This window comes from Eucyclogobius newberryi, unplaced genomic scaffold (genome assembly GCF_026437365.1).
Source record: "Eucyclogobius newberryi isolate DKJ021-1_F unplaced genomic scaffold, fEucNew1.0.hap1 SCAF_20, whole genome shotgun sequence".
Classification (NCBI taxonomy): domain Eukaryota; kingdom Metazoa; phylum Chordata; class Actinopteri; order Gobiiformes; family Gobiidae; genus Eucyclogobius; species Eucyclogobius newberryi.
The window spans coordinates 20,054,353-20,078,899 of record NW_027315835.1 but is presented as its reverse complement, the minus strand read 5'-3'; positions in this window follow the sequence as shown (position 1 = coordinate 20,078,899).

The window sequence follows — 24,547 nt, the reverse complement described above, 5'->3', positions numbered from 1 at the left end:
GATGTCAGATGTGAATCCATTGGCCATCACTCCAGGCTAAGATTAACTCTACAAACAGAATAAATGATGGTCTGCTTTAAAAAGGCATGTTGTATGTATTTGTAATGTCACTAAATGTCCCTCACTAGCTGTATTTGAGCCGCTTCATCGTGTTAAATGAAATCTCTGCCTCCCATGGATAAACAATTGACTTATCCGCTAGCGAGCTTCCTCTGCTAATCCTCATTTTACTAAGTGTGTCTAATAAATGGGGAGGGAGACTGACAGGTCCGAGTGGATTGATGGTGCTAATGTAATCGGATTACACAAGCAGGGCCCAGGCTTTTAGTCTGTTCATTTTAACTTTAGTCTGATAGATTGTTGATCTGTCTTTTAGAAACAAATATCTCCTCCTCCTTGGCCACTTGTTGAATTGTGACTGGTTTATTTGGCAACACATAACCCTTATCTTTTTACTCTTTCACTTTTGGTTATATGAGCTTCTGTATTCATTTACGTCACCCTTTCCGCCATAGAAAAGCTGTTCCAAACTGATTTTCCTGCGTCACAATGTAAAATGTGTTTAAGCAAGCTAGGTTAAAGGAGCTTATAAGATCAGCACGGTGAATATTTAGGAACCGTAAGAGAGCGATACATGTGAACTGCTGTAAAAACTTTAAAGTGAACGTTTTTCATGTTTCAAAACAGTAAATATCAGGTACAGAGCCTTTAATATGGACAATTAAATAATACATAAGCTAACACGTACATAGATACATACTGAAAGCTATACATTTAGAGTATATTTCAGGGAAATTCAGCACTTTAAACCTTCAATAGAAAGCAAATGGAAGTAGTGTGACTACATCAACGCTTGAACAGATAAAAGAATACGGCAAAGGAGAAAATGTGGTATAATTTTATCTAGTACATTTCCTGGTATCTATGAATGCTCCTTTAATTTCTTACAAATCCCCAGTGCATTTATGCTGCTAGGATTTGAGGTGAATGAGACTAGAATGATCTGACAGGTTTTCAGTGTGAGGGCGATTTGACCTGTGTGACAGACGGCACAATCACCCGTCTCTTCCGGCTGATAAGATGTAGTCGAGAGGCTCTTTTCAGGGCTGATTATACAGAGTCAGTCAGACACATCCGCTGGGGCTGGTTAGAGTCAGAATTAACATGTTTTTCAATACTCATAAAGGACGGCACAAAGACAGTGTTGATGGATGTAAAATTAAGAAATATATATCTTTTTTTAATATTACACTTCGCAATAGACAAATATTATGAAGTGTGCTGAAAAAATGAAGAAAAAAAAGAGGGGGAAAAGTCAGACAATAAATCCCTATTTACTGCTTACTTTTGTTTTTCTGTGTTGTTTTTAATGTATTTATCTTTATGTCTATATTTATATTGAACCATTATTACCATTACCATTTTATTCTTTGTCAATTTCAAAATCTGAATATGTCTCAGGCACAGATTTTGAAAAAATAAATGGTTATCGCTATGATTTGCATTTACTTGTAAGATTAAGATTATTGGGCCTCATTCAACAACGTCGTAAATTTCACTTTAAGAAGAGTCACAACGCGCTCTTAAGAAGCTAAGTTCCGTCTCAAATGAGACTTGTGCCAAATTCAAAACAACATCCAGCTACGTACACTATGTCAATATTTTACATGTTTATTTACATCAAAATGAATGTATTTGCAAAGAAATGCCTTCTAAACTTCCAAATATGGGCTGCACCGGATATGTGAGGAAAGAAAGGGAACGAGGAAGTCATTATCAAGAAACAAGAGCTGGAAGCGTTCACGGAGCACATCAAAGCGGTGGACCCGAATATCAAGACAAGACACTTAGGAGAACCTTTCTTGATTTTTCCACTATCAGAGGAGAGGACGAGAAGATCCAGATGAAAGTATAAAGGAAACTTACACGGATCAGTACGAGAAGATCCAGATGAAAGTATAAAGGAAACTTACACGGATCAGTACCTGCTCTTTGACTCTAACCACCCACTACAATAAATATTCTCAATCTACTCTAAAGATCTGACAAAACTGAAGCATTATTTTTCCAAGTTTCTTCGATTATCACAATCCTTTTTATGTGGCAAACGGACACAAAAAAGCCATTTGTCTTAAGTCACTAGTCCCTGTTACTGTACTTGAACGCCTCTCAAGGTCTGATTTAAACAAGAAGCACAGTGGCAGTGTTAGGAGAGAGGCCGAATAGTGAAGAAATGGAGTGGGTGAAGTGAGAAAAGCGCCAAGGACAGAGCGAGTAGGGTTCATTTGTGTCCACACCTTTTACATGTGCAGCTGCATTATGGGGAGTGAGGACAGCCTTGAGATAGTCCAGTGTGTAACTTCCATTATCTGCCGCTCTGCCTCACTGAAGAACGCCCCGCAGCTCCTGTGCAGAGGAAACAGAATCAACATTTAAAAGGAGCATGTGTGGAAAAGGATAACTATGTGCGTTGTTAAAACCTGTGAACTATTTTAATAGCATTGAAAGGATTGAAAATACAAGTTTCATAAAGACGGGTTGAAAGTAATTTACGTTTGAGCCGACGGTCAGTTTGTAGAATATATTTGTTCTGTAAATTATGGATGTAGCATAAAAAGGCTGAATGTAGGTTTAAGTTACACTACACCTAATAAAGGAAAATCTGGTCTCCTTTCCTAATATTTGAGGGGCTGTAGCCAATTGTTTTCATTCAATAAAGTAAGATTTTGTTTTGTCCAGTGCTAGTAGCTCTTAGGATCAAAATGAGGCCACTGTGTGCTGTCTGCGTCTCATTGTACAGCATTTTATTCGAACTCTGTGACTGGAAACGGTGGATGACGCAGTGAATAGTTAGGATGCTCGGAATGCATCAGGTAGTGAGCAATACATTAGGACCACTACAAAACGTGTGAAATTTCTCTCTGTATTTTTAACGGACCGTCGCTTATTGATGACATTGACAGAGGGATTTCGTTTTTGTACTCAGCTCTACTTCCTGTCATTTTCAAGTTTTATTTTTAAAAACATTTTAAATCACAAACTACCACATGTTGGATATAAAACTATGATAAATATTTACCACAGGGACTATCACGCTGAGTCACAAAAAAAACATAAAAACACTTTCACTTCTCGTCTTTAAAAACAGTCAGTCTACAGCATGAAGTAATAGGTAATTGTGTAGTGCCTTTGTGTATATTGTTGCTTTATTGTACATTATTCAAAAGATCCTCGCATTGCCAACATATGAAACAACTGATGCTGAGAGTACAGAGGTTTAGTACTTTCACAGAGTATTAGATGCATAAAGACAGGTAGGCAGCCAGGTAGTCAGGTGGAGGAGGGTGAGAGGGGGGCAGGTCTGCTCCGGTGCGGCCCCCCAATGTCCCCGAGCAGCTCCAGATATTGCTGCTCCACTGAACAGCATAATGACAGTCTCTTCGACTTCACACGGGCCAGGCCGACGAGAAAATCTACTCACGCTGCTCCTTTTGCCTCAATTTCATCTGGAGAGTACACAGAGGTGGGGGCAAACGTGGGGCTAAATGGCTCGCAGGGAGGTTTTTTGGGGGGGTTTTGCGACTAAGTAAACTGATGCGAGGCCAAGCTTGAAATCTTTATGGAGCCAAATGAGCAGGAGTTTGCAGTTCAGCGCTGTGTGTGATATGATAGTCTGAACTCACTTTGAAGCACACATACAGCAGGGGAAAGGAGGAATGGAGCACACCTAACACACACTGCTCCTGATTGAGACCGATGAACACCTAACTGGTTCCCATGGTTACTTTGTTCAAAAGGCTTAAGGGTCATTCGTTTTTTCACTACTTTATAAATCCACTGCAGTTAGTAGTAGATTCATTCATTCATTAAATTCATTTATACATGGGAAAACCCAATGGTACTTTTTCATTAGTACTCTGTAAAAACACAAAATAAACAACAAACACGCACAAGATACTAAAATACAAATAAATCATTCAATAAAATTAACCAATACATAAATCACATTTATACATACAATATGAGATAAAAATTATATAGTCCTTGACCAGTTCTTTAAAATCATTAAAGACATAAAATGATTTAATTAAAAAAGTCTGTGTTTTGTTCCACAGGGAGGGAGCAGTTGTTTTTTTTCCTGTCTCTGTGTTGACACGATGGGATTGTAAGATAAAAATGTCCTGAGACCTCAAACAGTGAATACATGAACTGATGTGCAATAAACCGGAAAAAAGCCAACTAGATCCTTAAACACAAACACAGGCAGTGCTGTTCTCTTCTTGCATCCAATGATTGCCATTCTACTTTAGAAATCACAGTGGTGAGTTCTATCTCCTTCTCCTGTAATGAACCTTAGAGCTGAACCTTAGAGCTGAGCCTTAGAGCTGAGAGCGGTCCGCTGCGCTGCGGGACTAATAAGACTAATTTCTCAGTGAATATGATTCTGATTGCAATAAAACACACCGCGTTTTGAAACAAAAAAAATATAGAGAACACGACGTGTCCCCTGGACAGTGCTTCTACTGTCCACAGAAGATCTACTGTCCACAAGAGTCTTCTACAGTGTGTCAAACTCTGGTGCTTCCTGCTTGATTGCCCCCGGTGGCCGTTTGTGGTGAATTTTATTTTCTTAGATGTTCTTGTGTGCGTGCAATGTGTGCGAGCAGTGCGCAATTGCGCAGGTGCAGTTTAGAGGGAACAGTGCCATCTCTTGGGGAAATGTGGGCATTACAGGCGAAAGGTAAAATGAACGGCCAGCCACAGTATCGTGAATTCGAATCCCAACTCCGATATTTGCTGCATGTCCTTCTTTCTTTCTCATTCCATCTACTGTCTAATAAAGCCTACAGCCCAAAAAATAATATATATATATATATATATATATATATATATATATATATTTTTTTTTTAAATTATATTTTAATATTACTTGGACAAGCTTGGCGGGCCGGATTGAAAGGCCCAACGGGCCGTATATGGCCCGCGGGCCGTAGTTTGCCCACCCCTGCACTAGAGAGTCTTTTGGAGAACAGCATACATTTAGTTTCATTTTGATTCATTAATAATTTTAAATCAACATAGTTTTGTTGGATGGAGGGAAAATCAAGCACAAGAAGGTGCCTTAGCATACAGAATTGCATCATCTGCACACAAGTGGATGCTACTATGTTTTAGATTATGCCCAATTGAGTTGGGCGACCCCAAAAGGGAACAAGCGGTAGAAAATGGATGGATGGAGTTTATATAAATTGCAAATAACAGTGGTCCAAGGACTGATCCTTGAGGAACACCTTAATTAAGATAAGAAAATTTAAATTGAAAGCCTAAGCAGAAACAACTTGAGCTCGATTTGTGAGGTAACCGGCAAACCATTTTTTAGAATTTGTATTGAACCCAATAGCATCCAGACAATCCAAGAGAATACAGTGATCCCCTGATTCAAAGGCCTTTGACAAATCAACAAAAAAAGCAGCTCATTCTTATCCAATGCAATAGCAATATAATTTATAACTTTGGTAACAGCTGATAGTACTATGCCCCGGTGACTGTGGGTTAGGATTAGGGTTCCAGATTTGGTTAAGAAAGCACGCTTGTTTTGCCCAAACTCTGATGAAGTCTATTATTCTTTGACTAAAGACTTCACACATTCATGTGAATAATTCAAAGACCTTTTTTTGATTTAAATGTTGATGTATTTAAGTCAGTGTTTACAACATAGGATATCGGATTGAGTATTTGATATGGGCAGGCTTTTAGTAGGTTTAATGTTTATTAAATATGATTTGTAGTTTTTTCAGTCTGTTTTGACTGTTTATTATTCACTCCTCCTGACTGGTATTTTAAGAGGTTCATGAGCATTTGAAGTCACCATTCCTGATTGTCACACAATAACTGCTGCAGATGCAAAAGTGAGGTCAATGTTAAAAGAGAGAAGACGAGATCCATACATATTTGGATGAAGGTGATTGGTCGACGCAAAATGAAACACTTTACTCATGTGGTATAGATAATCCTGGTTTAGTCCTGGTCTAGTCCCATTTTTAGTTCAGGGTTTCGTCCCAGTTTAGTTTTGTTTTTTTATGTAGTCTGTGTGAACTGTAGGGTGCTTCGGTGCTAAGTACACTAAATCCATATTTTCAGCTTCAGTTTCAAAGCTTAAATTCTAAAGTTTCATTGACGAAAATGAACCAAACACAACAAAATCGAATACCTTGAATGTGTGCTGGCTTTTGCAGACTGGCGATTGTAGTCTTTTTATGTGGCAGAATATCAATCTTCACACATTCTCAGATCACACAGTCGCTGAGTTCACTGAGATCTGAAAAGGAAAGATGAAAAGTCTTGTGTCAGCATAGGTAGGTGGAGCAGCCAACATCTGAAGTGACCTAAATAATTACTCAAGTAAGTGGGGAAAGTATTTGGAGAAACTACTGCTTGTGTACTGAGTAAAATTCATGAGTTAATATAATTAGACAACAAAACATAAAATAATGCACAGATTCTGGTTACACACGTATGCCCGGCATACGTGTGCGCCTTAACCACATGACCACCGGGCAGCGCAATTAGCCCCGTTTCTATGGTTACAGGGATGTTTGAATGTGGAAAGCTTCGGTACATTCCGCATACATCACACAGCTGACAGCATAGACTCCTTTCTTCATTCAGGAGGAAATGATACAATCTGGAGCAATGATAGACTCTAAGTGCAATGGCACGTTTTATTTGGCCTGATAGGACAGCAATTAGCCACGTAATGGATGGGCAGCCTATCATACCAGCCTAATTAAACCAGCATTCACGCAAGAGTAGCTGGGATTTTAGCAGAGACGTTGTGTGTCTGAGACGTTGTGTGTCTGAGACGTTGTGTGTCTGAGACGTTGTGTGTCTGAGACGTTGTATGTCTGAGACGTTGTGTGTCTGAGACGTTGTGTGTCTGAGACGTTGTGTGCCTGAGACGTTGTGTGTCTGAGACGTTGTGCCTGAGACGTTGTGTGTCTGAGACGTTGTGTGTCTGAGACGTTGTGTGTCTGAGACGTTGTGTGCCTGAGACGTTGTGTGTCTGAGACGTTGTGTGCCTGAGACGTTGTGTGCCTGAGACGTTGTGTCTGAGACGTTGTGTCTGAGACGTTGTGTGCCTGAGACGTTGTGTGTCTGAGACGTTGTGTCTGAGACGTTGTGTGTCTGAGACGTTGTGTGTCTGAGACGTTGTGTGTCTGAGACGTTGTGTCTGAGACGTTGTGTGCCTGAGACGTTGTGTGCCTGAGACGTTGTGTGTCTGAGAAGTTGTGTGTCTGAGACGTTGTGTGTCTGAGACGTTGTGTGTCTGAGACGTTGTGTGCCTGAGACGTTGTGTCTGAGACGTTGTGTGTCTGAGACGTTGTGTGTCTGAGACGTTGTGTGCCTGAGACGTTGTGTGCCTGAGACGTTGTGTGTCTGAGACGTTGTGTGTCTGAGACGTTGTGTGTCTGAGACGTTGTGTGCCTGAGACGTTGTGTGCCTGAGACGTTGTGTGTCTGAGACGTTGTGTGCCTGAGACGTTGTGTGTCTGAGACGTTGTGTGCCTGAGACGTTGTGTCTGAGACGTTGTGTGTCTGAGACGTTGTGTGTCTGAGACGTTGTGTGCCTGAGACGTTGTGTGCCTGAGACGTTGTGTGTCTGAGACGTTGTGTGTCTGAGACGTTGTGTGTCTGAGACGTTGTGTGCCTGAGACGTTGTGTCTGAGACGTTGTGTGTCTGAGACGTTGTGTGTCTGAGACGTTGTGTGCCTGAGACGTTGTGTGCCTGAGACGTTGTGTGTCTGAGACGTTGTGTGCCTGAGACGTTGTGTGTCTGAGACGTTGTGTGCCTGAGACGTTGTGTCTGAGACGTTGTGTGTCTGAGACGTTGTGTGTCTGAGACGTTGTGTGCCTGAGACGTTGTGTGCCTGAGACGTTGTGTCTGAGAAGTTGTGTGTCTGAGACGTTGTGTGTCTGAGACGTTGTGTGTCTGAGACGTTGTGTGTCTGAGACGTTGTGTCTGAGACGTTGTGTGTCTGAGACGTTGTGTGTCTGAGACGTTGTGTCTGAGACGTTGTGTGTCTGAGACGTTGTGTGTCTGAGACGTTGTGTGCCTGAGACGTTGTGTCTGAGACGTTGTGTGTCTGAGACGTTGTGTGTCTGAGACGTTGTGTCTGAGACGTTGTGTGTCTGAGACGTTGTGTGTCTGAGACGTTGTGTGCCTGAGACGTTGTGTCTGAGACGTTGTGTGTCTGAGACGTTGTGTGTCTGAGACGTTGTGTGTCTGAGACGTTGTGTGTCTGAGACGTTGTGTCTGAGACGTTGTGTCTGAGACGTTGTGTGTCTGAGACGTTGTGTGTCTGAGACGTTGTGTGTCTGAGACGTTGTGTGTCTGAGACGTTGTGTGTCTGAGACGTTGTGTGTCTGAGACGTTGTGTCTGAGACGTTGTGTCTGAGACGTTGTGTGTCTGAGACGTTGTGTGTCTGAGACGTTGTGTGTCTGAGACGTTGTGTGTCTGAGACGTTGTGTGTCTGGGTTAGAGCGTTACCTGTGAGGGCCGTCATTTGGATGGAGGCAATCAACAAGTACCAAAGGCTGGATTGCTTTGGTAATTTAAGATCCAATGTAAACAAAGTTTTATCCCAACTCCTGGGGGTCTTATTAGGTATTAGACTTCGACAAACATGGTTTGAAATACATGTAATTCTTGCTCTTTAACTGTTAATACTCCCGGTTGGGTTGCATTTTGTCCATAATGGTTAAGTCCAGTTACCTGCAATATTGAGGGCTCCTAAGTTTGAAAAATATACAACACATTACCGATAATAATGTATGTATGTCTGTCTGGGAGGCAAACGAAACTCAACTCCAGAGAGAGAGACATAAGACTGCGATCCACATCTGCTTTTCCTTCATATTTTCGACCAAAGATCCACAAAGATGTGAAAGCATCTGTGGGCATATGCTGTTTACGTAGAACTAAAATAGATGTTTTTCCCAGTAAATTGGCTACTTCAGAACTTGTTTTGATGGTGAAATGCTGAGATTTATTGAAAAGTTCTGTTACGCTTTATCAAGAGATTTCACCTCACATAGACGTTTGCAACCAGCTCAGGCTTAGAACTGAAAGTGTCTTCTGTGAGAAGATGATAAAAGGTTTGATATCAAATATTAGTGTCTTTGTTTTGTTTGTCAAAATAATAAAAATAACTTAAGCCAAATTTGTATTTGTCTTAATTCTATAAAAGGGCCTACTGGAAGAAAATGGAATTGTTTTCAGCCCTCAGTATACATTCTTCCACTCCTCCTCACCTCCTGGGTAATGATGACTCTTTTCAGTCTAGCTCTGCTTGGAAATAGAATTTTAAAACGTTCAAATATATATTGTATATAGATTGAATACAATTCTGTGCACTGGGAATCTATTGTAATTTACAAAACACAATGTATTGTTCTGCAGAGAGGACCCAGACAAGTTATTTTACCTCAAATGCACTTCTGTCTTGTTTAGTTAGGCCCGAGCCCCAGCAGGGCGGGGGGCCTATTGCTCCCGCAACGCTGCCGAAGGCAGCGTTGCAACTGTCTGACCAAACATGCGGGCGCAGCCCGCATGTTTGGTACCCCGTCGCCCCTGGCAAGTACAGTGAACTAGCCCATGCCGAAGGCATGGATCATGCATACTTACTCCTGCTATGACAGAAATAGTCAACAATTAGTGAATGGGCATAGCCCATTCACAAATTGTTGACAACAGCAGCGCGAAGCGCTGCATTCCTCCAAAAACCCTCCTGGCATCGTCCCGTACGCGAGAATCCATGCCGCAGGCATGGGCCATGCTTGTATCTGCTCAAATCAATGGAAGTCTATGGGGAGTGGGCGGGGCATCCCGACGGAATAGGGAGTGACGAGCGCGTAAGCGCTCGTAATGATGATTCCACCCCATGGCGGCATGGGGAAGGCTTAGAGCTTTCAAACGATGTATAATTTGTTGTTATAGTGGAAACGGCTATATTGTTTTTGCTAAAAATATTATTATTTTTATTATTTTTCTTGTTCTTCTTCAGCGCTTTGATCTCTAATTTTTTTTCCGTTAAAAAATGGCGCGACAGCGCCACCGACAAAAGTCAAAATACATTGCGCCTATGGAAGACGCCCCGAGGTCAACTTTGTCGTAGAGCTACGAAATTCGGGACACGCATTCCTCTTGTGAGGACAAAAAAATAATATTATTGTGGCCACGCCCCCAGACTTACCCTATGGCCACCATCTTCCTTTGAAAATGAAAACACGCTGTGTTAGCCATTTTGTTCACGTCAAACTTTGACGAACTCCTCCTAGGGCGTTTTGCCCACCGACTTCAAAATCGGCGTACGTCCTCTGGACAAGTGGGGCATCTAAAGTTATTCAATTTTTTGAGATACCTTTTACGGTCTGTGTGCGGCGCAGCCGCAAAGTTGGACAACTTATTTTGGAATATTGCAGGTCTAAAAATTGCTCCCATTTGATCAAAACCAGTCCGATTAGGACCAAATTTGAATCATTTGTTAAACTTTCTAGTTTGGACCAGTTTAGGCTGACAAAATTGAAATGGCAGTGATAGCGCCCCCTACAGAGTGACCTTTAAATTAACATTGAAGGTCAAAAATTAGTTTTACCAAAATTGTCTAAACTTTACCCAAAATTCTATTTTGCCGTCCCGATCACAAAAGCCAATCACAAAAATGCCTAAATTTTTACGCCGTAGTCGTAGCGATGACAGAAACCTCCCATGTTATCCCTATGGGAAAACCACAAAATCTCTCAAATTACCACATTTTTATGTTTTACACTTTAACGAACTCCTCCTAGTGCGTTTTGCCCACCAACCTCAAAATCGGTGTACGTCCTCTAGACAAGTGGTGTATCTAAAGTTATCCAAATTTTAAGGATAACTTTTACGGTCTTTGTGCGACGGAGCCGCAAACGTTTCCCAGAATTCTGACTATTTGGCCTTCAGAGTGGCCTATAAACAATAGAGTTTTTCCAAATGACATGATATTTTGAACAAAATTCTAATTTGCCATCCTGATCATAAAAGTATGAGAGCCAAAGTCATATTTTGTACGGCGTAACCGTAGCGTTGACAGAAACATCCCATGTTATCCTTATGGGAAAATCGTAGAATCGCTCAAATCACCACATTTTTACGCTTCACACTTTAACAAACTCCTCCTAGGGCGATTGTCCGATCAAGTTCATATTTGGAGAATATCATCTACACAAGCGGGGCATCAAAACTTACCCATATTTTGATTCTAAGTGCTACGGTCTCTGTGTGGCGGACCCGCAAATATATGTCAGAAATGGGAAAACAGCGAAATCTCTAAAATCACCACATTTTTACGCTTCACACTTTAACGAACTCCTCCTAGGCCGATTGCCCGATCAAGCTCATATTTGGGGAAAATCATCTACACAAACGGGGCATCAAAAGTTATCCATATTTTGATTTTAAGTGGTACGGTCTCTGTGCCGTGGAGCTGCAAATATACTGTCACAAATGGGAAAAACGCCAAATCCTTGAAATGTTCACATTTACGCTTCACACTTTAACAAACTCCTCCGTGGGCAATAGCTCGATCAAGCTTTACTTTGGGAAAAATCATCTACACAAGCGGGGCATCAAAAGTTATCCATATTTTTATTCCAAGTGCTACGGTCTCTGTGCGGCGGCGCAGCAAATTTGACTGACACTTGTGTTCATTTGCACTGGATTGGCCATGTCCAATGTGTCGCCGTCTGTCAAGTTCTTTTTTTTATTCAACACACAATAAGGGCGCCATCTTTATCAAGTCAAAAGCGCAGAGTCGGAAGGCCGGCGGCCCGCGAGGGCCGTTGGATGCCGCTTGCGGCTTTAATTCTTCTTCTTCTTCTTCTTCTTCTTCTTCTTCTTCTTCTTCTTCTTCTTCTTCTTCTTCTTCTTCTTCTTCTTCTTCTTCTTCTTCTTCTTCTTCTTCTTCTTCTTCTTCTTCTTCTCGGGACCAACCCCCCTATTTTTCACCCAGTGAACATTGACGAAAAGTCACAAAAATGTTCACACCTCTAAAAATCGTGCCTCTCTACATTCTGGCTATTTCCCTTTTCTAAAATAAAAAACATTGGCGCGTCAGCGCCCCCAAATGTACCAAAAATGCATTGAGAGATGGGAAATGACCCAAAAAAAATCTGATCGTAGAATCATGAAATTTGGCGCAGAGGTAGATGGTGACAAGAGAAGTAAAAAATATTATTACGGCAACGCCGTCCGCCCAACCAAATGTCGGCCATATTGCTTCAAAAATGGCTAAACATGACTTCGGAGTTTTTCCAAACGTCGTACTTTTACGAACTCCTCCCAGGGCGTTGGCCCTAAAAAGCTGAAATTTGGTGAAAATGCTACTGAGGAGTGGGACATCAAAAGTTATCCAAATTACATTGATACCTCTCACGGTCTCTGTGCGGCGAAGCCGCAAACTGTAGCTAGAATTTCAGAAATCTCCCATATTTTAAATTTCTGCCGTTTGCGCGGATAAAGTCCGAATTGCGTCAAATTAGAATCAGTTGTTAAATTCTTTGCCCTAAACCTACTTGAAGTGAAATAAATTCATTTGGCGCCACAGCGCCCCCTACAGATTTTATATGGAGGTTAAATGTTTAGTTTTGCGAAATTATATGAAATTTGACACACAACTCAATTTTAGCATCCCCATCAAAAAAGTCAATGAGACCCATGTCATAATTGTTATGGCGTTGCCGTAACGATGACCGAAACCTCCCATGTTATTCCAATGGGGCCAGAACATGTTTACACTTTAGACTTTCACAAACTCCTCCCAGGGCGTCAGCCCTATTAACCTGAAATTTGGTGAGACTCATCTTCAGGACCATCAAAAGTTATCCACATTTTTATTCAAAGAGTCACGGTGTCTGTGCGGCAAAGCCGCACATTTTGCCAAGAATTCAAAATAAAATTGCTTTTTGATGGTAAAACAAAGGGGAGAAGATGTGACAGCGTCACAGATTCAGCAGTAGGCGTGATAAAAGGACAATTGGGGCGCGTTAGCGCCCCCTCCTCTTGCGGCGTGGCGGCGGTGTGGCGGCGGCGTGGCGAGGGCCGATCATTGCCGCTTGCGGCTATATTTAGGCCCGAGCGCCACAAGCTGGCGAGAGGCCTATTAATCTCGTAAGGCCGTGCGAAGCACGGCTGCGAAAGTGCGCACGTAGTGCGCACGAAATCGAGCGCGAAGCGCTCGCCCACTTCCAAACACTCACTAACGCACTCCTCCACTCATGCACGCCCCGTGCATACTAATTAGTTGTAGGAAAATGGAACATTACCGTTGTAAACGGGCGAAGCCCGTGCAAAAGTTCGCACTAAACGAGCACTTTACATTGGGATGACGACCGCGAAGCGGTCGTCATCCCCATATAAAGCACTCATTTGCGCTAAGTAGCTCACGAATACGTTCCCCATCTCTTGCATGTTCCGTGCATATAAGCATGTAATGCAAAAATTGAACATTATTACTGTATAGAGGGCCAAAAACACAAAGTGGGCGGAGCCCACTCAAAATTATCGAAAGTACCCGTCAGTGACCAGGGACCCACACCATGAGGTAGGAAAGCGCGAGCGCTTTCCGAAAATGTATAGTTTATGATATTTGAAAAATGGGAAACATTGTTTTCGCATCGGAATATTATTCTTTCTTTCTTTCTTTCTTTCTTCTTCTTCTCGGGACCAACCCCCCTATTTTTCACCCAGTGAACATTGACGAAAAGTCACAAAAATTTGCACACCTCTAAAAATCGTGCCTCTCTACATTCTGGCTATTTCCCTTTTCTAAAATAAAAAAAATTGGCGCGTCAGCGCCACCAAATGTACCAAAAATGCATTGAGAGATGGGAAATGACCCAAAAAAAATCTGATCGTAGAATCATGAAATTTGGCGCAGAGGTAGATGGTGACAAGAGAAGTAAAAAATATTATTACGGCAACGCCGTCCCCCGAACCAAAAGTCGGCCATATTGCTTCAAAAATGGCTAAACATGACTTCGGAGTTTTTCCAAACGTCGTACTTTTACGAACTCCTCCCAGGGCGTTGGCCCTAAAAAGCTGAAATTTGGTGAAAATGCTACTGAGGAGTGGGACATCAAAAGTTATCCAAATTACATTGATACCTCTCACGGTCTCTGTGCGGCGAAGCCGCAAACTGTAACTAAAATTTCAGAAATCTCCCATATTTAAAATTTCTGCCGTTTGCGCAGATAAAGTCCGAATTGCGTCAAATTAGAATCAGTTGTTAAACTCTTTGCCCTAAACCTACTTGAAGTGAAATAAATTCATTTGGCGCCACAGCGCCCCCTGCAGATTTTATATGGAGGTTAAATGTTTAGTTTTGCGAAATTATATGAAATTTGACACACAACTCAATTTTAGCATCCCCATCAAAAAAGTCAATGAGACCCATGTCATAATTGTTATGGCGTTGCCGTAACGATGACCGAAACCTCCCATGTTATTCCAATGGGGCCAGAACATGTTTACACTTTAGACTTTCACAAACTCCTCCCAGGGCGTCAGCCCTATTAACCTGAAATTTGGTGAGACTCATCTTCAAGACCATCAAAAGTTATCCACATTTTCATTCAAAGAGTCACGGTGTCTGTGCGGCAAAGCCGCACATTTTGCCAAGAATTCAAAATAAAATTGCTTTTTGATGGTAAAACAAAGGGGAGAACATGTGACAGCGTCACAGATTCAGCAGTAGGCGTGATAAAAGGACAATTGGGGCGCGTTAGCGCCCCCTCCTCTTGCGGCGTGGCGGCGGTGTGGCGGCGGCGTGGCGAGGGCCGATCATTGCCGCTTGCGGCTATATTTTTTATTATTTTTCTTGTTCTTCTGCTTTTTGAGCTCTAATTTGACCCCCTGAACATGCTCAAAAACTCACCAAACTTTACCCAAAATTCAAAATCGGCGAAAAATTTTGTTTTTTCTGGGTCATTTTTTTTTTCGGAAAAAAATGGCGCGACAGCGCCACCGACAAAAGTCAAAATACATTGCGCCTATGGGAGACGCCCCGAGGTCAACTTTGTCGTAGAGCTACGAAATTCGGAACACGCATTCCTCTTGTGAGGACAAAAAACAAATATTATTGTGGCCACGCCCCCAGACTTACCCTATGGCCGCCATCTTCCTTTGAAAATGAAAACACGCTGTGTTAGCCATTTTGTTCACGTCAAACTTTGACGAACTCCTCCTAGGGCGTTTTGCCCACCGACTTCAAAATCGGCGTACGTCCTCTGGACAAGTGGGGCATCTAAAGTTATTCAATTTTTTGAGATACCTTTTACGGTCTGTGTGCGGCGCAGCCGCAAAGTTGGACAACTTATTTTGGAATATTGCAGGTCTAAAAATTGCTCCCATTTGATCAAAACCAGTCCGATTATGACCAAATTTGAATCAGTTGTTCAACTTTCTAGTTTGGACCAGTTTATGATGACAAAATTTAAATGGGCGCGATAGCGCCCCCTACAGAGTGACCTTTAAATTAACATCCATCCATCCATCCATCCATCCATCTTCTGCCGCTTTATCCGGGGCCGGGTCGCGGGGGCAGCAGTCTGAGCAGGGACTCCCAGACTTCCTTCTCCCCAGACACTTCCTCTAACTCCTCCGGGGGGATCCCGAGGCGTTCCCAGGCCAGCCGAGAGACATAGTCTCTCCAGCGTGTCCTGGGTCTTCCCCGGGGCCTCTTCCCGGTGGGACATGCCTGAAACACCTCCCGAGGGAGGCGCCCAGGAGGCATCCGGAACAGATGCCCGAGCCACCTCAGCTGGCTCCTCTCGACGTGGAGGAGCAGCGGCTCTACTCCGAGCTCCCCCCGTGTGGCCGAGCTCCTCACCTTATCTCTAAGGGAGCGCCCAGCCACCCGGCGGAGGAAACTCATTTCGACCGCTTGTATCCGCGATTTTGTTCTTTCGGTCACTACCCAAAGCTCATGACCATAGGTGAGGGTAGGAACGTAGACCGACCGGTAAATAGAGAGCTTTGCCTTTCGGCTCAGCTCCCTCTTTACCACAACGGTCCGATGCAGCGACTGCATCACTGCAGCCGCTGCACCGATCCGCCTGTCGATCTCACGCTCCATCCTTCCCTCACTCGTGAACAAGACCCCGAGATACTTGAACTCCTCCACTTGGGGCAAGGACACCCCACCCACCTGGAGAGGGCAAGCCACCTTTTTCCGGTCGAGAACCATGGCCTCGGATTTGGAGGTGCTGATTCTCATCCCAGCCGCTTCACACTCGGCTGCAAACCGTCCCAGTGCATGTTGCAGGTCCGGGTTTGATGGAGCCATCAGGACAACATCGTCTGCAAACAGCAGAGATGAGATCCTGTGGTCCCCAAACCGGACCCCCTCCGACCCCTGACTGCGCCTAGAAATTCTGTCCATAAAAATTATGAACAGAACCGGTGACACAGGGCAGCCCTGGCGGAGTCCAACATGCACTGGGAACAGGTCTGACTTACTGCCGGCAATGCGAACACAGCTCCTGCTCCGGTCATACAGGGACCGGACAGCCCTGAGCAAAGGGCCCCGGACCCCGTACTCCCGAAGCACCCCCCAAAGGACACCCCGAGGGACACGGTCAAAAGCCTTCTCCAGATCCACAAAGCACATGTGGACTGGTTGGGCAAACTCCCATGAACCCTCGAGCACCCGATGGAGGGTATAGAGCTGGTCCAGTGTTCAACGACCGGGACGAAAACCACTCTGCTCCTCCTGAATCCGAGGTTCGACTATCGGTCGGATTCTCCTCTCCAGTACCTTGGAATAGACCTTACCCGGGAGGCTGAGGAGTGTGATCCCTCTGTAGTTGGAACACACCCTCCGGTCCCCCTTCTTGAACAGAGGGACCACCACCCCGGTCTGCCAGTCCAGAGGCACGGTCCCCGAACGCCACGCGATGTTGCAGAGACGTGTCAACCAAGACAGTCCTACAACATCCAGATACTTTAGGTACTCAGGGCGGATCTCATCCACCCCCGGAGCCCTGCCACCGAGGAGTTTGCGGACAACCTCAGTGACTTCAGCTTGGGTGATGGATGAGCCAGCCTCCGAGTCCCCGGTCTCTACTTCCTCTTCAGAAGACGTGACTGAGGGATTAAGGAGATCCTCAAAGTATTCCTTCCACCGTCCGACGACATCCCCAGTCGAGGTCAGCAGGCCTCCACCCGCACCGTAAACGGTGTTTGTGAGACACTGCTTCCCCTTCCTGAGGCGCCGGACGGTTTGCCAGAATTTCTTTGGTGCCGACCGATAGTCCTCCTCCATGGCCTCCCCGAACTCCTCCCAGGCCCGGGTTTTTGCCTCTGCGACAGCACGAGCCGCGGCTCGCTTGGCCTGCCGATACCCGTCGATGACCTCCGGAGACCTACAAGCCAGAGTGGCCTGATAGGCCTCCTTCTTTAGTCTGACGGCATCCCTTACTTCCGGTGTCCACCACCGGGTTCGGGGGTTGCCGCCACGACAGGCACCGGAGACCTTGCGACCACAGCTCCGAGCAGCCGCATCAACAATGGAGGCGGAGAACATGGTCCACTCGGACTCAATGTCCCCAGCCTCCCCCGGGACATGGGAGAAGCTCTCCCGGAGGTGCGAGTTGAATACCCTACTGACAGAGGGCTCCACTAGACGTTCCCAACAGACCCTCACAATGCGCTTGGGTCTGCCAAGTCTGTCCGGCTTCCTCCTCCGCCAGCGGATCCAACTCACCACCAGGTGGTGATCGGTTGACAACTCTGCCCCTCTCTTCACCCGAGTGTCCAAGACACGCGGCCGGAGGTCTGATGACACGACAACTAAGTCGATCATTGACCTCCGGCCTAGGGTGTCCTGGTGCCACGTGCACTGATGGACACCCTTGTGCTTGAACATGGTGTTCGTTATGGACAATCCGTGGCTAGCACAGAAGTCCAATAACTGAACACCGCTCGGTTTCAGATCGGGGAAGCCGTTCTTCCCGATCACCCCTCTCCAGGTGTCACTGTCATTGCCCACGTGGGCGTTGAAGTCCCCCAGTAGAACAACGGAGTCCCCGGTCGGTGCACTGTCCAGTACCCCTCCCAAGGACTCCAAGAAGGCCGGGTACTCTGCACTGCTGTTCGGCCCGTAGGCCGCCACAACAGTGAGAGACCTGTCCCCCACCCGAAGGCGGAGGGACGCGACCCTCTCGTTCACCGGGGTAAACTCCAACACGTGGCGGCTGAGCTGAGGGGCTATCAGCAAGCCCACACCAGCCCGCCGCCTCTCCCCGCGGGCAACACCAGAGAAGTGGAGCGTCCAGCCCCTCTCGAGGAGATGGGTTCCAGAGCCCAAACTGTGCGTGGAGGTGAGGCCGACTATATCTAGTCGGTATCGCTCAACCTCCCGCACAAGCTCAGGCTCTTTCCCCCCCAGCGAGGTGACATTCCATGTCCCCAGAGTTAGTCTCTGTGTCCGGAGATCTGGTCGCCGAGGCCCCTGCCGTCGACTGCCGCCCAGATCTCTCTGCACCGGCCCCCTATGGATCCTCCTGCGGGTGGTGGGCCCACGGGAGGGCGGCCCCACGTCGCTCTTTCGGGCTGTGCCCGGCCGGGCCCCGTGGGGTAAGACCCGGCCACCAGGCGCTCGCCATGGAGCACCCATCCCAGGCCTGGCTCCAGGATGGGGCCCCGGTGACGCCGATCCGGGCGACGTGAACTGCCTTGATTGTGTCGTCGTCATAAGAGGCTTCTGAACCGATCTTTGTCTGACCCGTCACCTAGGACCTGTTTGCCTTGGGAGACCCTACCAGGGGCATGAAGCCCCCGACAACATAGCTCCCGGGATCATTCGGGCACTCAAACCCCTCCACCACGTTAACATTGAAGGTCAAAAATTTGTTTTACCAAAATGTTCTAAACTTTACCCAAAATTCTATTTTGGCGTCCCGATCAAAAAAACCAATCAGACAAATGCCTTATTTTTTACGGCGTAGTCGTAGCGATGACATAAACTTCCCATGTTATCCCTATGGGAATACCGCTAAATCTCTCGAATATCAACATTTTTCTGTTTCACACTTTAACGAACTCCTCCTAGTGCGTTTTGCCCACCAACCTCAAAATCGGTGTACGTCCTCTAGACAAGTGGTGTATCTAAAGTTATCCACATTTTAAGGATAACTTTTACGGTCTCTGTGCGACGGAGCCGCAAACGTTTCCCAGAATTCTGACTATTTGGCCTTCAGAGTGGCCTATAAGCAATAGAGTTTTTCCAAATGACATGATATTTTGAACAAAATTCTAATTTGCCATCCTGATCATGAAAGTATGAGAGCCAAAGTCATATTTTGTACGGCGTAACCGTAGCGATGACAGAAACATCCCATGTTATCCTTATGGGAAAATCGTAGAATCGCTCAAATCACCACATTTTTACGCTTCACACTTTAACGAACTCCTCCTAGGGCGATTGTCCGATCAAGTTCATATTTGGAGAATATCATCTACACAAGCGGGGCATCAAAACGTATCCATATTTTGATTCTAAGTGCTACGGTCTCTGTGTGGCGGACCCGCAAATATATGTCAGAAATGGGAAAACAGCGAAATCTCTAAAATGACCACATTTTTACGCTTCACACTTTAACGAACTCCTCCCAGGGCGATTGCCCGATCAAGCTCATATTTGGGGAAAATCATCTACACAAACGGGGCATCAAAAGTTATCCATATTTTGATTTTAAGTGGTACGGTCTCTGTGCCGTGGAGCTGCAAATATACTGTCACAAATGGGAAAAACGCCAAATCCTTGAAATGTTCACATTTACGCTTCACACTTTAACAAACTCCTCCTAGTGCGTTTGGCCCACCGATCTCAAAATCGGTGTACCTCCTCTATACAAGTGGGGCATCAAAAGTTATTCAAATTTTATGGATAACATTTACGGTCTCTGTGCAGCTGAGCCGCAAACTTTTCGCAGAATTTGGACTATTTGGCCTTCAGAGTGGCCTATAAACAAGAGTTTTTTCCAAATGACATGACATTTTGCACACAATTCTCATTTGCCATTCCCAAAATAAAAGTATGGGAGCCAAAGTCATGACCGATATTTGTCTTCATTTGCACTGGTTAAGCACAGCATTGTACATGTCCAATGTGTCACAGTCTTAGTTCTTAGACAATTGCGTTAGCGCCAACTCTGTAAAATGCAGAGAGCAGAGTCGGAAGGCCGGCGGCCCGGGAGGGCCGTTGGATGCCGCTTGCGGCTTTAATTTATATTACTTTCTCAAGTTCCTCTGTGTTTACCTATAGATTGCCCAGGGAAGAAAACTGTGTACTTGTGAAATGACCTAAGAAGTGTGAAATGAATCACTTATAACCACAGATAGGCAAATGTTACTGTTTTTCCTTTGTTCAAATAAAACAAAATCCAGAGCCCATTGCACCAAAGGCCTTTATTTGTCATTTTGCATATTGTACAGAGGCTATTGTGGCTTTTTAAATTATAGTAGTGGTTTGTATGTATTTTTTTTCGCTCACACAGCCCTGGTTCAAACCTTTAATGCACTATTCATTAATGTGCTTCTTCAGCAGATAATGCCGTGGAGATAATCCCAGTCACTCACAGCTATGCTTCCACCTTTTGGGACGAGAACCGAAAAAAGACAAGAAAGCAATTATATCTCTGCTGCCATACTCATTTTCAGAGGCTCTCTCTTCTCTCTGCCGCTCTTGATCGCCCTGTCTCTTGCCCATTTTAACTTTACTTTACTGGATTTTACTTGCTGTTCTTCATCCTACAAAACACAACAATGGCTGCATTTTACAGGGATGGATGCCAAGACAGAGATGTTGTTCTGGTCCGTGAGAATGACCTTTTAACTGGTTCCATAAATAAGCCAGTAAAAAGGTTGGTTGTGCCACATCTAGATTTTATTGATAGAAAGGCACTGACTGTGTGGAACGTTGGACTTTTGGTACAACAGTCTGAATCTTGCAGATGTTGGTCAGTAACTGGACACTCTCCCCTACTGGAGGCTGGTTAGACACAACACAAGTATGCCAACCTTTGTTTGGCATAGTCACTCAATTATCTCGACTCTTTCTCTTTTCTTTTTGATGCCCACAGGAGCTCTGTTCAAACAGGTCCAATGATGACGTCCTCTTCCTCATCTGGCATTTCAAACCAAAAGCGGTCACTTGCTTTACTTAGACTGGTTGGACTAGAAGCTTGCTTTCGTGCAATTGGGATTTTTCACAACTTCATTGAAGTATTGCAGCGATATCCTCCTTCTCATCATCAGACATTTCAAACCAGAAACGGTTACTTGCTTTTGTCAGGCTAAGGTTTTGTTTTGTCGATTCATTGCAGATTTGATGGAATGAAGCATCCTCTTCTGGCAGTTCAAACCAAAAGAGGTCTAGTGTTTTGATTAATTTATGCTTTGAAGTCAAGGCGGTGTCTTAGTAGTTCACCCAAAATATATGTTTTTTTTTTAACTTAAAACATCTGTTTCTGCGTGATCACAAGTCATTATTCTTATTATTGGTAATTGTCTAATTATTGTTATCAAATAAAAAATGTAATCTTTTGTCCAGGCGGCAGAAAATAGAATGTAATTTGACACATTTACCCTAAAATGGTGATTTAAACTGTAATATCCTAACTGTTTGCTATTATTTTAGGACTATTACAAATACAAACTTCCTGGGAGTTGAAAAAGACAAGTTCAGTGAATTTGGATTATACTTTGAGGTATCTTTTGTTTGTGAAGTTGTCTTTGCTCCCCATGTAAATTTGGCACTAAAAAGGGCCGTCAGTTGTGCTCTTTATTTACTCTGACTCTGTATTGGAGCAGTAGACAGTATTATCTGTCAGCGGCGGAGAGTGCATTATTACCCGCATAAAGAATCAAGATATTACACACTTGCACATGAAACACAAGCGGATTGCTTTTCATATCTGACAATGATCCTGCTGAGAATGAGGGGCCTTGCCAAGAAAGACTGCCATTTTCTTGAAAGGACTGAGACAATGACTAAATTAAAGCCATATTGTGCTTTTTCCCCTTCTACTCAATCCTCTATTCCCATTGCTTTCTCTCCCTCCATCATCTTTCAATCTGTTGCTCCGTATTTCTGATTGATACAGCTATTTCGCCAAGATTTCACGCCTGGCAGATCCCAAATGGGTCAGCTCTCATGACAAACAGATAAATTTTTATAGACTATAAAGTTGCTGGTATCAAATTGTCTTCAAAAGGCTACGGAGTTCGGTGCTGGCAGCTTGTGATAGTTAGGGGAGTCGGGCATGTTTGTAGGTTGTAAAAGCTTTCATGGGGTGATATTATCTCTCATTTTACAAATGGGGTAGAGGACCCTTTCTAACGTGGTGTGAAACTGAACCTGGAGTGCAGAAGAAGTGGACAAAGAGACCAAGCAGCATTTTAGATGTCTCAGCTCATACTGCAGTGTCCATGACATGTGTCAACGAATATACAACAATGACGAAAATGTATCAACCACTGAAACCAACACCTAGCGGCTACCTATAGATATTACATTTAATTCCATGGTTTAATCTAATTGGGTATGATGATGTGGTAGTCCTTGTGCAAACTGCTGACACAGACCTAAGCCCTGTAATAATATGTTTTATGCTCTGAAGGATTCTGACATAAACAGCAGGTGCCTGAGTCTGTAAGTACCAAGAAAAAGATTATTCTCTGAGATGCACATCCCTCTCTCATACCACAGTTAAATATTATAGACATACACAAAAACACAGTGGCTTGCAAAATAATTGTACTCCTAGAACTTTTCCACATTTTCTAACGTCACAACCAAACATTTAAATACATTTTATTGGCATTTTTTGGGAAACAGCAACACAAAATGAAAGAAAGTGAAAGGAAAAAGACAAGATAAGATTTCCCTTCAATACTTTATGGAACCGCCTTTCTCTGCAATTACAGCTGAAAGTCTTTTGGGGCATGTCTCTGCCAGCTCTGGACACCTACAGATGAACATTTTGACCATTCTTCTTTGTAAACAACTAAAACAGATTCGGATTCTTGATTGGATTTAGGTCTGTACTTTGACTGGGCCATTCCCACATATGAATATGTTTTGTTTGAAACCATTCCATTGTAGCTCTGGCTTTATGATGTCCTGCTGAAGGTGAGTCTCAAGACTTGCAGATGCCAACAGGTTTTCTGCCAAGATTGCCCTGTATTTGGCTCCATCAACACTAAGCAGCTTCCTTGTCCCTGCTGAAGAAAAGCAGCCCCACAGCATGATGCTGCAAACACCATGTTTGACACTGGGGATGGTGTGTTCAGAGTCATGTGCCATGTTAGTTTTACACCACACAAAGCGTTTTGCTTTAAGGGCAAAATGATCCATTTTGGTCTCGTCAGACCAGAGCACCTTTTTCTACATGTTTGCAGTGCCCCCCACATGGCTTTGGGCAAACTGCAAACGGAAGACATGCAGTAAATTGTCAAAGTCAGTATTTGTACACACAGCACTGCGGCCGGCTGCACATGGAGCCTGGCATGTGTGCTGCCACCTTAACCACTCAATCACTGGGCAGCAGCTTATGCTGTTTTTAAACAATGGCTTTCTTCAATCCAATTCAATTCCATTTATTTTTCTAATGCCCAAAATCACAACAGCAGTTGCCTCGAGGGGCTTTCTTCATGACACACTTCCATCAAGGCCAGATTTGTGTAGAGCATGACTAATAGTTGTCCCGTGGACAGATTCCCTGTCCACTCGAGCTGTGGATCTCTGCAGCTCCTCCAGAGTTACCATGGGACTCTTGGCTGCATCAGATCAGTGCTCTCCTTGTTTGGCTTGTAAGTTTTGGTGGACGGCCATGTCTTGGTACATCATAGTTGTGCTATACTCTTCCCATTTCTGGATGATGGATTTAACAATGCTCCGTGAGATGTTCAAAGCTTGGGAAATCTATTTATAACATAATTCTTCTTTACATATCTCCACAACTTTATCCTTGACCTGTCTGATGGATTCCTTGGACTTCATGATACTGTTTGCTTTCCAGCCTTCTCTTACAAACTACTGTAGCCTTCATAGAACAGCTGAATTTATACTGAGAACAGATTGAATTATTAAATGGTATTGTTTGCATTTTTCAGGGAAGCAGTAGCTCAGTGGTAAACCGTAATCTCTGCTGTGTCATTGGTTTAATTTCTCAAAATGTTCCACAAACTATTGAAGCAACTTACTCCAGCTTATTTGCCATTTAAGATACATTTGTTTTGCCCCAGTATAGATGAATAAGCTTGCTGTGTGTGTAGTAAGGCTTGTGCGTGGTTAGCATGCTAGTTGTTGTTAGCAATGGCGTGACGGAAAAACTCTTCTCTGGTCTTTGAAAAAAGTTGTGACAAACTAATCAGGATGAATAATTAGGACGCTTGCACTGCATTAAGAAAGAGAACAATACTTTTTGACAGCATTTTAAAATGAACTTATCG